The sequence below is a fragment of the Nuphar pumila genome, chromosome 1 (assembly GCF_984573655.1).
Source record: "Nuphar pumila chromosome 1, dmNupPumi1.hap1.1, whole genome shotgun sequence".
Lineage (NCBI taxonomy): Eukaryota > Viridiplantae > Streptophyta > Magnoliopsida > Nymphaeales > Nymphaeaceae > Nuphar > Nuphar pumila.
In genome coordinates this window covers 23,406,617-23,419,740 of record NC_143249.1, presented here as the reverse complement: position 1 = coordinate 23,419,740, position 13,124 = coordinate 23,406,617, and the positions used below count along the sequence as shown (strand labels likewise).

General features: G+C 36.5%; 1 non-coding gene across 1 annotated transcript; it reads left to right on the top strand.

Moving 5' to 3' along the window:
• Positions 1 to 1,854: 1,854 nt before the first annotated feature.
• Positions 1,855 to 1,927, top strand: TRNAA-UGC (transfer RNA alanine (anticodon UGC)). The gene has a single exon. It is a non-coding gene; the product is annotated as a tRNA-Ala (tRNA).
• Positions 1,928 to 13,124: the final 11,197 nt, after the last annotated feature.

Here is a 13,124-nt window from a genome sequence, read left to right as displayed (position 1 = left end):
TAGTGGGAGCTGCATGGCTTCTAGCTTAATGAGTGAATTTTCTTCTTTTATTCTTCATTTTGGATAGTGTAGCTTTTTACTTGAGCACTGTGCTTCTTGCTCATCTTACACATCAATACTGGTTCCGGTTTTGGACTATTATCTGGATCATATATCTTACCTGTTTGCTGAATCGGTACCTGACCATGGATTAGTGTGACGTCTAACCTGTTGAATGGCCTAAATGAGGTAACAGGTTTGATACCACAGTTAATGATATTAATGCATATTATACACCTTCACTTCATCTATGCATGCTTGGCCTGACTTGATATTGATCTAATAATCATATTTGGATCCACCAAAGTAGGTCTAATAAGCTAACTTTTAGAATCGCCTGGTCCTACTAACTGGATTTGGATCTAGTTTTTGTTGATAGACCAGAGTGAAGTCCCACCCTAGTTCTGATCAATGCCACAATGTTAGATTGCAGTTATACTGTATGTAACTGATGGTCGATTGTATTCAATCCCCACCGCACATCTTGCCCGGGAACCGTGACACATGGCAGTGGGGCCCACCCAGACCTCCATCAAGTGAGATGTGCGGCGGTGATAGAATACAGCATCAAACATAATATGACAATAACTGTTCTCCAAATGTTAGGGTGCATCTGGAAGCCTCGGATCTGGTCAAATGTAGCAATGGGGATTGGGGAGTCACTGGTATGGGCGTGGGACCCACACGAGATCCAAGGCATTCAAATGATGTATCTCAGATCCTTGCTTTTTGAGAATGAGATGCATATTTCAATGGAATAAACTAAAATTGTTTTCTTATTTTCATAAAATTTTGGCATAGTATATATATTCTAAAAACTAGAAAAATGGAACACGAAAAATCAAAAACAAAAAAAAGGGGTTGGTATTGCAGTAAAAATGCTATATTTGGCAATATCACGATTCTATCAAAATTTTATCAATTTCGGAATTTCTCACAGTAAGATAGTCACAATGTCACTTATTTTGTGACATAAGTTCTGATTAAGATCCAAAATGCTCACTTTGCCTTGTTTTGAAAAATAAAGCTTTTAAGTTTTCTAACCTGCTGGGCCTGGACTTGATCCTGCATAGATCGAGATCTAATCTGACCTGGACCCAGTACAGGCACCTCTGAATTGGTTTTGGCTATGGATCTTATCAGATCCATGCAGGCCTAAGTCCCATACTTCAACAGCCTTAATTGTATGGCCATCTATCCTTAGAGAACATGGTATCAGGGTAAATTTATAAAATGATAAAATATCAATATAATCGTGATAAATAGAGAACATGGTAATTAATGTGACAGTTTTATTATGATATTATAGCAATCTTGATGTTTTTTAATTTTATTACATATTTTCTTATTTTGATTTTACATTTATTGAGATTTTCAATATTTTCTGAAAAAAACAATTATGGTATCACAATAACTTTACTTATTGCTATGGTTATCACTCAATCGAATTAACAGATAGATTGGCTTCGCCCGGCCTTTGATATGAATGCAGCACGTTGTTTTTTAACATAAGCTTTGAAAACCATGATCCAATGCATATCTGAATTGGATTTGGACCAACATGATTGAAATCCTTTTGGATTCAGATTCAAATAATGATCAATATCTTTTGTCAACATCAAACTCAAGATCAAACCCTGCCAATTTTTTATATAAAATCCTTATTTCCAATTTTTTTACTGGTTCCACTATTACCATATAAATTCGGATCCAGATTAAACACTACTATATCAGATCTATCTTGGATAAGGGTTCGGATTCGAGCTTTATATTTTATTTCATAAATAGATAAGTTTAGCTGATATTAACAGTTGTGGGGATGTAGCTCAAACGGTAGAGCGCTCGCTTTGCATGCGAGAGGCACGGGGTTCGATACCCCGCATCTCCACATTCCTTTAAATTTTCCATTTGGTTTCTTTGCTCCTTTTCATCTCTTGCATTATTTATTTGTATAAAGAATGAAATTCCTTTTTGTTTTTGCATTTAAACAAATTCCAACAAGAAATTGGTTGTCATGTCAAAAGAAAGCAAGCTTTGATGATCCAACACGGGGGCTACTTTTTGGCCAGACATGGATTGGATATTGATCAGTCTTTCAGCTGGTCCGTATCCACATCTATCAACCATGAACCGGCTCCGAGTACAATTCTGGTTCGATATCTAAGCAAACCTCATGAATCTGCTTCTTTATATATAGCCACATCTTAGAAGCTTATGTTTTACAGGGTTCATTTTTTATACGGATATTAGTATGAAGATCCATATCCTTAAAAAGGGAATTGGTTTAGATAGGAACCTGACCTGTACCCTAACCTATTTCATCTTGTAAAGAGAAACCCAAATATCAAATATCTTTCTGGCAAGGTTATACAAAGCGTTGCAAATATTGTATTTGGTTGGACCTATGACTCGAATCCGATAAAATATTCCTGGATATAGATCTTAAGATAAATCAGTATGCACATTAGGATTTAATTTCAATTTATTTGGCTTTTTTTTTCTCAGATCCAGATTTGGATTTGGATCAATGCTTTCTATCATATTTATGTTTGAATCTCTGGATCTAATCTGATCCATTTTTACAGTTTACATCCCATGTTTCCAACCTTTTCCAGATTCATATTGCCATATAAAATTTGGATCTGGATGCAACTGTATTATATCAAATCTAGTGCGAATTTGTAATTATTTCTTGAAATTGATCCGCCCTGTTTGCAGCCTTAAGCTGCTTCCTTTGGTCCTAATCTCTCATGGCCCATGGGGTTTATGCAAGAGAATTAGCTTTGAATCATGTTTCTTGCAAAATGGATGTGGGTCCCAAATTGTGGATCCCATATGGATTGGATTTGGCTTGGTGGGAGATGATGAAAAGAATTAAAAAGAAAAAGAACACGGCCAATTTATCCAATTTATATATAAAGTGAAGCTTTTAACATGTGTTACAAGATAGCCTGTTGCCCCCAAAAACATAGCATATAACACAAATAAGGTTTATTTTACTAATTAACAAGTTTGCTTAATTGGAGTCGGGTTGGATTTGGAGTTTGGAAGGCTCAGCTCACTGAATCGAATCACCAGGCAGATCGGACTCAACATGGTCTCACATTGGACTATGGCAAACCCATAACTGTTCAATTGAGTCTGAACAGGACATATATGCTTTTCTTAGCAGAAAATGACTGTACTATCCTTGAAATTTGTTGTATTCTCGAAAATACCTACTACTTCGCCAAAATTCTCTGCCTATCAAAAAATGTTGATTATCAACTTTCCTTGGATCATTTTACTCTTTACAGGTGTTTTACTTAGACCTGCGACATTCACAACAGATTATCGTGAAGCTCCTACTCAAAATGGATTTGCATTTTTATGAGGAATACTAGCGAATGTTTGGAGGTCAACATATATTTAGTGCACATCTTCCCTATGAGTTGCAACTTGTTTCAACAGTCGTGAGGAGATTGACATCTATTAGTCTCAGATGTTGGTTTTAATATGAGCTTAACAACTATTAAACGGATTGTTCTGAAATCATTCACTCGTTCATAGGTAGTCAACAACCATTAAATGCGTAATTGGAGAGATGTGTATCTATCAGTTTAGAATGTGATGATTTTTGCATAGGATGTTAGAGAAGTCATTTGATCATTCTGAATTCACTCACTTATTCATAAAAGGTCAACAATCGTTAAACGCACAACTGAAAAGATGTGAATTTATTAGTCTTGAATGTAATGGTTTTCGCATAGGAGGTTAGTTGTTTTATTTAATCGTTCTAAATTCACTCACTCATCAATAAGAGATCATCAACTATTAAACACGCAGCTGAGGAGATGTGCAACTATTACTCTCTCTCTCTCTCTCTCTCTATATATATATATATATATATATATATATATATATATATATATATATATATATAACAAAGACATTTCAGTTGCTCATGGCTTTGTTGTGTGGTGGGTTTGTGGTCTGATTACGATATTGATTTCCTCAATCTTTGTCATTTCTCTTACCGGTGGGGCTACTGACGTTCCTATGTGACATTCATCCCTCTTACAACACTCCAACAACACATCATCAATGAGTTTTTAGCCATTAAACACATCATCCACATATTTTTTGAAAAGACTTTGAATAAAATGTGAATCATTGTTTCCCATGTTTCTTCTTCCTCAATGATGCCCTTTGATCTTAGTGTCTTAAATTTAGTTGGTCCAAAATCATGAAAAAAGCCAAATGTTTTGCCAAAAAAGATGTTGTATCGAAAGAAGAGTTCTAAAAAGTCAATTTATTATTTTGTTGTCTTCACATTTAATGTTAACATGCAAATGAATGAACATTGCAAAACATTTTTGACCTAGTTGGAACTCATAGGGAGAAGTTGTTTTGGCCAAATCTGTCATGCATGTGTGAATGTTTTCATCATCATCAAAATAATAGGAATCAACCTTTGGATCATATTTTTGCAACATCAAAATGTGTTTTTTGAGGTTTGAAAATTTGATACATTGTAGGCCATTGATTTTTTAACCTTTGTAAAATCTGACATATACACCAAAAAAACCTGAACCAAAGGTTAGTTTATACTAAACTTAATAAGTTTATCGCATCTGAAAAGTCAGATGTGAAAAGTCAAAGTAGTTTGAATCAACTCTAGAATCATAGTTTTCAGACATAAAAAACATGTTTTTTGAGGTTTTGAAGATTTTGTACATCATAGGCCATTGATTTTTCAACCCCATAAAATATGAAATATACATCAAAAAGCTTGATCTAAATGCCAGTTTCTACTAAAATTAATACGTAGATCACATTTGGAGGGTTAGAAGTGAAAAATAATAATAATATTACATTTTTCAATGTGAAGTTCCTTACCCAACTTACATTACACCGCCCCCCCCCACCCCAGCTCCCCCCCCCCCCCCCCCCCACACACACACACATATATATATATAGGGAAAATGTACGAAGATATAAAGGGGAAAATTGTATGAACTTTGAAAGTCATAGGCATAGTTTGTTTTGGTTCAATCAGATCTTAATGTCCAACATGTTACAAATAGTAGTAACCATCTTTTTAGTTATGATATTTTGATGAAAAATGATTTTATGCCTTGGAAGATATTGCACAATGCAAGTTGTTGGATTTTAAAGCCTTATAAAGACATTCTTACATGTCATAACTTCTGGCTTGATTTTCAACATTGAATATTTATTAGACTAAAAATTTTGATATTGTGATTGGTTTTTTTATGGAGAGATTGAGATACAATGTCGGCCACGATAGGCCAATTTTATGCCCTCACACAAATGAAGGATGAGGATGTACAAGAGTTTATCACTCGGTGGATAGTTATGTATCATCAGATGAAGGAACCCATGTGCGAGTCCCGTGCTGTCATGATTATCTTCAATAACTTCAACTAACCACTAAAATGGCTTCATGACACCAAAAATTATGATACTTTTATAGTCCTAATCAATTCAACCACTTGCTTGTAATCCAACCCGAAAAAGGGCATGTATAAAGGAATAATATTCAAGGCTGAAGAAAGTAATGATAATGGGTCAAAAAAAGTTTGATTCTAAAAATTATGTCAACAGGGTGAATCCAAAAGGAGTCTAATCTAGGTCAAGGGCAAGTAGGGGCATCTCAAAATTAGGCCCATAATTGAGAAGTCACAAAGTAAGCATCAAGATCAAAGGGAGCCAAAAGCAGGATCCAATTTTAATTGGAACCTAAAATGGACCATTTTTTTTTTTTTTTAGGTTTAGAAAATCCTTGTTAGAAGTCCTAGAATCTCTATTACAGGAGAACATGATCAAACTACCTGGAGTTCCAAATTCCCCACTAATAAAAGAGAAAGATCCTAGAAAGTTTTGCAAGTTGCACCAAACTGTAGGACACGATAACAAGCCAATTGATCATCTTTCACCATGCCGTTTAGAATTACTTATAAGGGTAACTTCATCTCGTTGGTGAATAGAAATGAGAATCTCAGTATCTATACAATCTTTTCCTAGAAAATGATAATGTTGAAGCTGCAAATCAATTCATAAATTAGGATTACACAATTCGTTCATTTGAATCTCAAAAGTGGTTTGACATCATGGTAATTCCTCAAGTCATTGTCAAACCAGGTCATTTAGAAAAGCTTTGGGTTACTCTCAAGTCGAGAGTCACATACCAATTATTAAGGTAGATCAGAAAAGGCAGAACAATCGAATTAGCAACAAGTCAATGTTGTGTACCTTGACCAAGTTGTCAAAACTAAAGAACAACTAGATGTCAAAATCAATCCCAATTATTTCTCTTCATTTGATTGTACCTAGCACAAAGGGTTGATTACATCACATGATTCAGAAGAGTCTACATGCTAGTGCATCTCAGAAAAGGTGCTTCTTTCCTTCTCCATCAGCTGAATGAGTGTCGAAGCATCAACGGTATCATCATGCGCTTTGGAATCATAAATACCTAAGGACTTATGTTTGATGTGTTTATTATTCTTAGCAAAAGAGCTAGGAGATACCTAAGGACTTATGTTTGATGTGTTGTGTTGTTCTATTTGCTTTGGTGAAAGTGTTAAAGGGGCACATTTGAATCTAACACGTCATTTGTATTATCAATATTTATAAGAATGCCACTTGAATCCCACCAAGAAGACTGTTCATGAAGACTACATGTCACATTGAGTAGTCGAATTAATATATCTTTAACATTTCTTTTCTTTATCATAGCCAACAAATATGCACTTGACAACCTTTTTATCTAACTTGTCTCTCTCAATATCTAGAACATGAACTAAGCATACACAACCAAACACATGAAAGTGAGAAACATCGACCATACAATTTATATGGAGAGATATTGCCAACAGGTTTAAGAGGTGTCATGTTGACGATGTAGACACATACATTCTACCCAATATTCATATTTCACCTTCTTTGCATGAACCATACTATGAATAATCCCACTCAAGTAACTATTCTTATACTCATGTTTAGAATGATGTCTGGGTACGTGTCTGTATATAGGGTTTCTACTTTGTACTAGTGAAAATACTAAATTATCTAGCTGGAAATCACATGTTTGATATGAGTATAGTAATAATAATATAACAATAATATGTAACGAGTGATTGCATATTTACATAAACACTACAAGGATGAGGGTCAATAGAGGCAATTTTTTTCGCCGCTATTGCTATATTTCTCACTGCCTATAATGGTGTTATTTCTAGTTGATAAACCACCATTAAGAAATGATATTTGTTGACCAATAACGACGACATTTATAGGTCACCGTTTAAGGATAACCCAACACCAGCGTTGGAACTGAAAGCACTAATAGCGGCGAGGTTGTTTTAACGATGAGATCTTATCTCGTCATTATAAGCTATAACAAGGAGAATTAACTCACCGTTATAGGCTATAACAACGAGACATGGTTCTCGCCTATAACGGTGAGACAAGGATCTCACCGTAATCGGCTATAAACCTGCAAAAAAAAACAAAAAATTCATAATTTTGCTAACCGATTATTTAACCATTATTTATTTATACCTAACAGTTAACACTCTAAAAAACAAGCCATTATTTATTTATACCTAATACTCTGAAAAACAACATAGAAATCAATGGATTTTAAATAGCATCCATCAAACAATAGAAACTACTGACTAGCAAAATGCTGATTATCATTGTTCTTGAAAATTGTCTGCACGCTATTTCTCATTTGATCAATTATGCACCACATTGCTTCTCTCTGCTCACCTATTATGTATCCCTGATGAAAGTTCAGGTTCAAAATTAAGCACCAGAATATTCAACCACCAGCATCAAACAAAAAATATTAAATATAAAAGTCAACCACAGTTGTTTATATGTGTCAAGGTAGTTTGCTGTGAACAAATCTAATGCAGGATTTTAATTTACTAAAAAAAAAGGACCCTTGACAACATTGAATTTGTAACAAATCAAGATCAGTTGCCGTAACAACTCAAGCAATTGATAATACCAAAATCACAATCATAGCGTATCTCGTCAACCTCGAAATAGGTTGCGTAGTGAAAAAAGGGGGAGATTTGCGAGTACTCACAAAGAAACCAAACTTAAAGATGTGATATTTGAGCTTATGAGATGAAACAAATCTCAGAAACCCTAAGATTACCCAAAGATGACAACGTAAAGAGAAGAACAAAAATAAAATAAATACAAAAAGAGACAACAACAACGTCAACGCTAAACCCTAAATTTGTAATAAAATTGAACTTACTTAATTTATAGTAAGCTCAGATTTATTCATCCAGTAACAACGCAAGCACCACAAAACAAACATAAAAAACAACAAATCATGATAATGTGAGATAACCAAAACCCCAAAATCCATGGAGTTTAAACACTAGTTTTTGAGCTAGGGTTTTCTTTCAGACTTTGATCTAGTTTTTGACCTAGGGCATTGTTGAAGAGAGAGAGAAGGAGAGGGACACACCATTTTTGGGCTTTAGAAAGGACTCTGCAACTCCCCCCTTTTTCCTCTCGCAAACGCTTCTCTTGGTGATGGGTCTTGCATCATCCTCGCCCATGAGGTCGTCCTCCTTCAGCTCGAAGTCCACCGCTTTCATAAAATAGGCAAGAAGGCGAGAAGAGAGAGAGAGAGACACAAAAAGGGCTCATTGAATCCTTTTTATAGACATCACTCTACAACGGTAACATAATTGTTGCTCTTATAGAGTAAAACCTTATAATAGTGAGACTTACCTCTCGCCGTTATTGATCTATTCAGATTGCCATTATTGATGAAGCTAACCACAACAACATTCATGGTCGTAGTAGAGATAGCGGCGAGATTCATGGCTCGCCGTTATTGATGAAGCTAATAGAGGGTACACAAATCTCGTTGTTATTGCTTAATCAACATCAAGATTTTTTCTCATTGAAAAAGAGTCGCCACAATTGACCCTCATCCTTGTAGTGGTCACTCTATAACGACAACAATTATCTCGTCATTATAGACAAAGCTAATAGCGATGACAAAAATCTTACCGTTACCGATGAAGCTAATAGCGGAGATAAAAATCTTGTCATTATTGCTTTATCAACGGTGGCAAGATTTTTTTTTGCTGGAAAAGAGTCACCACTATTGACCCTCATTCTTGTATTGGTTACTCTATAATGGCGACCATTATCTCACCGTTATTATGAAGCTAATAGAGGGTACAAAAATATCATCATTATTGCTTTATCAATAGCGGCAAGACTTTTTTTCACTGAAAAAGAGTCACCGTTGTTTATCCTCATCCTTGTAGTGGTCACTCTATAATGACGTAACTGTCACCATTATAAAATAAAACCCTATAACGACATTCTAGGTACGTAGGGATGCCAGTAGATCAGAGAGAAACGAGGCTCCATCTCGCCTAGCTTCGTTTGAACAAGGGATAGAAGACATGAAACATAGAATAGATTAGGGATGGAGGTTAAAATCAAAACCTGTGCGGGGATGGACTTACTCTTGCCTCCGCCCCGCCTCGCTCATTCCCCGAACCCATTAAAAAAAATACTATTATACCTTTATATATTTATATATATTTTTCTAACCCTAATATAAAACCCTTTCTTGAATCTCTCCTCTCTTCTTCCTCTCCTTCCTCTAACGAATCACACAACCTCTCATTTCTCTTCTCTCTTTCCTCTAACGGTGGAAGGCGACAACTGTGGAATGATCGGAGAAATGGGCTGGGGTAGAGACCTTGTCCCCCGCCTTTGCCCCGATCCACTACCATCCCTAATTTCAGGGGATATCCAGCTTGCCATTATTGATGAAGCTAATAGCGGCAAGATTTATGGCCATAGTAGAGTAATGGCGGAGAGATTCATGGCTTGCCGTTATTGATCAAACTAATATCTGGGACAAAAATCTCGCTGTTATAGCTTGATCAATGGCAGAAAATTTTTTCTCACCGTTATTGACCCTCATTCTTATAGTGAATCTTTGCTTGTTACCTGCTTTATGATAATTACCTCCACCAAAATAATTATTTTCTTTCATAAAATGTTTGGAATACATTGATTGCACCTATCACAAGTTTCCACCTTATGTAAAGAATTATGCTTTGGGTTATAAAATAATAAGTATACAGCAAGTCCAACAAAATAGAGTGTTTAAATGTACCATAATGCAATAGCGTCCACAAAAAAATTTAAGAATTTTAGTAAAAATAGTGATCGTAGATCACAACACTTTCTCAAAGTTAGTGAAAAGGAAGAAAAGTACAGTTTGTAATTGTGATTATTCTTGCCTTGAATTATAGTCACAAGATCACCGACTTTGCAACCAAAATCACTGCTACTTTCTCATTTATGAGTCCCCACTTGTGACCAGCAAATATGCTCTAAATTATAAAATTACCATAATTTCATTTAGCATGCCACATACTTTTTAACATTTGAAAAGTATAAAAATTTATATGATATTTTTGCAAAAATAAATAATTAAAATATTGTGAAAATATAGTCATATCTAAAGGAGACATAAGAAACACATGAGAAATGTATAGGAACCATATAATGGAAGCATATTTCTTATGTAAAGTGAGAATGGTTTCTATGTGATGAGAAACATTTTCTTCCATGCATTTCTCACATTGTGTGAAATGAGTTTCCCATGTGGCTCTCGCAAGTTTTAGAAATTTTTTCGATTTCCTACATGTAGATGGAATCTTGGAAAATGAGCCCACTTCGCCTACCTCAAATCCACACGAACCTTATTGTTTGAACACATTGTATGACAACTATGTGTCCCAATCGGGTCATGGAGCATGTTTCATTCGTCCAATCTTATGACAGTCCTTACCTCTCTCTCTCTCTCTGAAGTTTTGGCTCTGTTTCACGCGAGGCCATATTAGAAACTGGATCTCTACTGATTCGAGTGAGTTCAAGTCACTGGTTATTGAAAATTGACACGAGCAAGTAGGGGTGCAAACGGATCAGATATCGGCTGGATCATAGTTGATCTGAATCCGAATATGATTTTAAGCAATGGATTCAAGCCCATAACACCAAAAATCCAGATCCAAATTTTACATGGTAATATTTGCATCTGCTATCGAAAAGCTGAAAACAATCAATTATTTTTTCCTTTTCCTTTTCTTTGTCATTCACATGTAAAACATGCAAATGGATTGGACTTGGTTAAGGTCTAAGCATATACAAACATAAGATGTACTTCAATACAAACAAGTTGGGTTTAGATTAGTTAGAATATGATCCAAATACATATGTAACTTTTATTTTAAGATTCAATCATGCTAATATTTTACTGAGTTTGAATGAAGCTTGGTTTGGGAGGCAGTAATTGCATGAATTTGATGGAAATGGGTTAGAGGGAAATGGTTACAAATGGATTTAGAAAGAATGAGAGAAATCCATCTTGTTTAATAGCTCATTCAATTCCTTCGAAGATTCAAGCTACAAAATTCTGTTTGATTATCTGTATTGTTTGGAGACATCTCTTGTTCATATAGAATGAGAGGAATAATAGATATAGGTAAAATAAGAGTTGGTAAATAGCGAGATCTACCATCTTTATTTATGGTCTCACTTTGATATGCTGTGCCTGCCCTTAACCCACCTCTCTCTCTCTCTCTCTCTGGCTTCGCCAATGTGAATAACCTTGAAAAAGAAAAAGAATATTAAAAAAACACACCTCAAGATTTGACAATAATAAGAAAACACAAATAGGATTTTGATATTGTTAAATTTATATTTTATTAATCAAAAACACATTTCCGTTAATGTAACTTAGATTATCTTAAACCCAACTTGAGTTGATAAGATAACCAAAGGGGTCCCCGCTTGTCTAGTAGGAGCAGCTAGTGCAAGTCACCTTGTGTTAGAACATTGCAGGTTTAAAACCCAATGGTACAGTTGTATAGCTGATAGGGGTTGGCCTAACCCCAGCTTGCCTTTAAAAAAAAATTAAAAAAAAATTGAGTAAAAAAGATAAAGGCGTTCATTTGTTTTTGGAAAAAGTTTTCCAAGGACACGTGGAGCTATTTGCATGCAAAAATGCACAGTATTTGATGTGTTTCGGTGGAGCCCACACCGCGTGGAAAGAGGCCTCAGATTCAGGTCCCCCCTTTCCTCGGTAGTGCTTCCCGAGTCGGACTTGAGTTTCGCGGAAGGGAGCTCCAAGCAGGCAGGTTATATGTTCCCCCAAGTGCGTGTTCCTGGGTCCCCACTGAGCACCGCGGTAAAGCTCCCAGTGAAGCTCTCTTCTGTGACACAATGGGCCCTTGAATTTTTTTTTTAAAGGCAAACCGGGGTTAAGCAAACCCCCACCAGTTATTATTCAATGTACCACTGGGATTTGAACCTGCAACCGCCCACTACAAAGAGACGTGCACTTACAGATCCTACCAACCACGCGTAGCCCCCGTTGGTGGGCCCTCCAAGTTTTGGTGAAAATAAAAAACACACTTAGTAATTGCAGCACGCATTTAAGCGTAACTCTAACAGAAGCCAACCTTGGCTTTTTTATTAACCATTGAAACGTTTTGGTGTCTTTTTAACATTATTAAAAACTTCGGTGTATTTTTTATTATCACCAAAATAGGTGAGTTTTAGAAAATTTCTCAAAAAAAGATTGTGGAACCCATCTAAGAGTAGGGATGGCAGTGGACCGGGGGAAAGCGGGGCCCCGCCCGCCTCACCCCGTTTGGACCGGGGATGGAGGGTATGAAACGGGGATGGAGGCGGGGATGAAGGTTAAAATCCATCCCCGTCCGGGGGTGGAGGCGGGGATGGACTGGCACGTTCCCCCGCCCCGCCCCATCCCCGCCCCGGCCCATCCCCGCCCCGCCCCCGCCCCCGCCCCGCCCCATCCCCGCCCCCAACCCTTTATATTTTTTTACATGTTTACTAACCCTAACTCCCTTTCCTAATTTCCTAACCCTGGAGCCGCCGAGCCGGGCCGTCGCCTCTTCCCCTTCCCCATCTGCATTATCATTGGAGCTGGGCCGTCGCCGACCACCGTTGGCCGACGCCAACCACCGTTGGCCGACAAGATCTCTCCCTCCTTC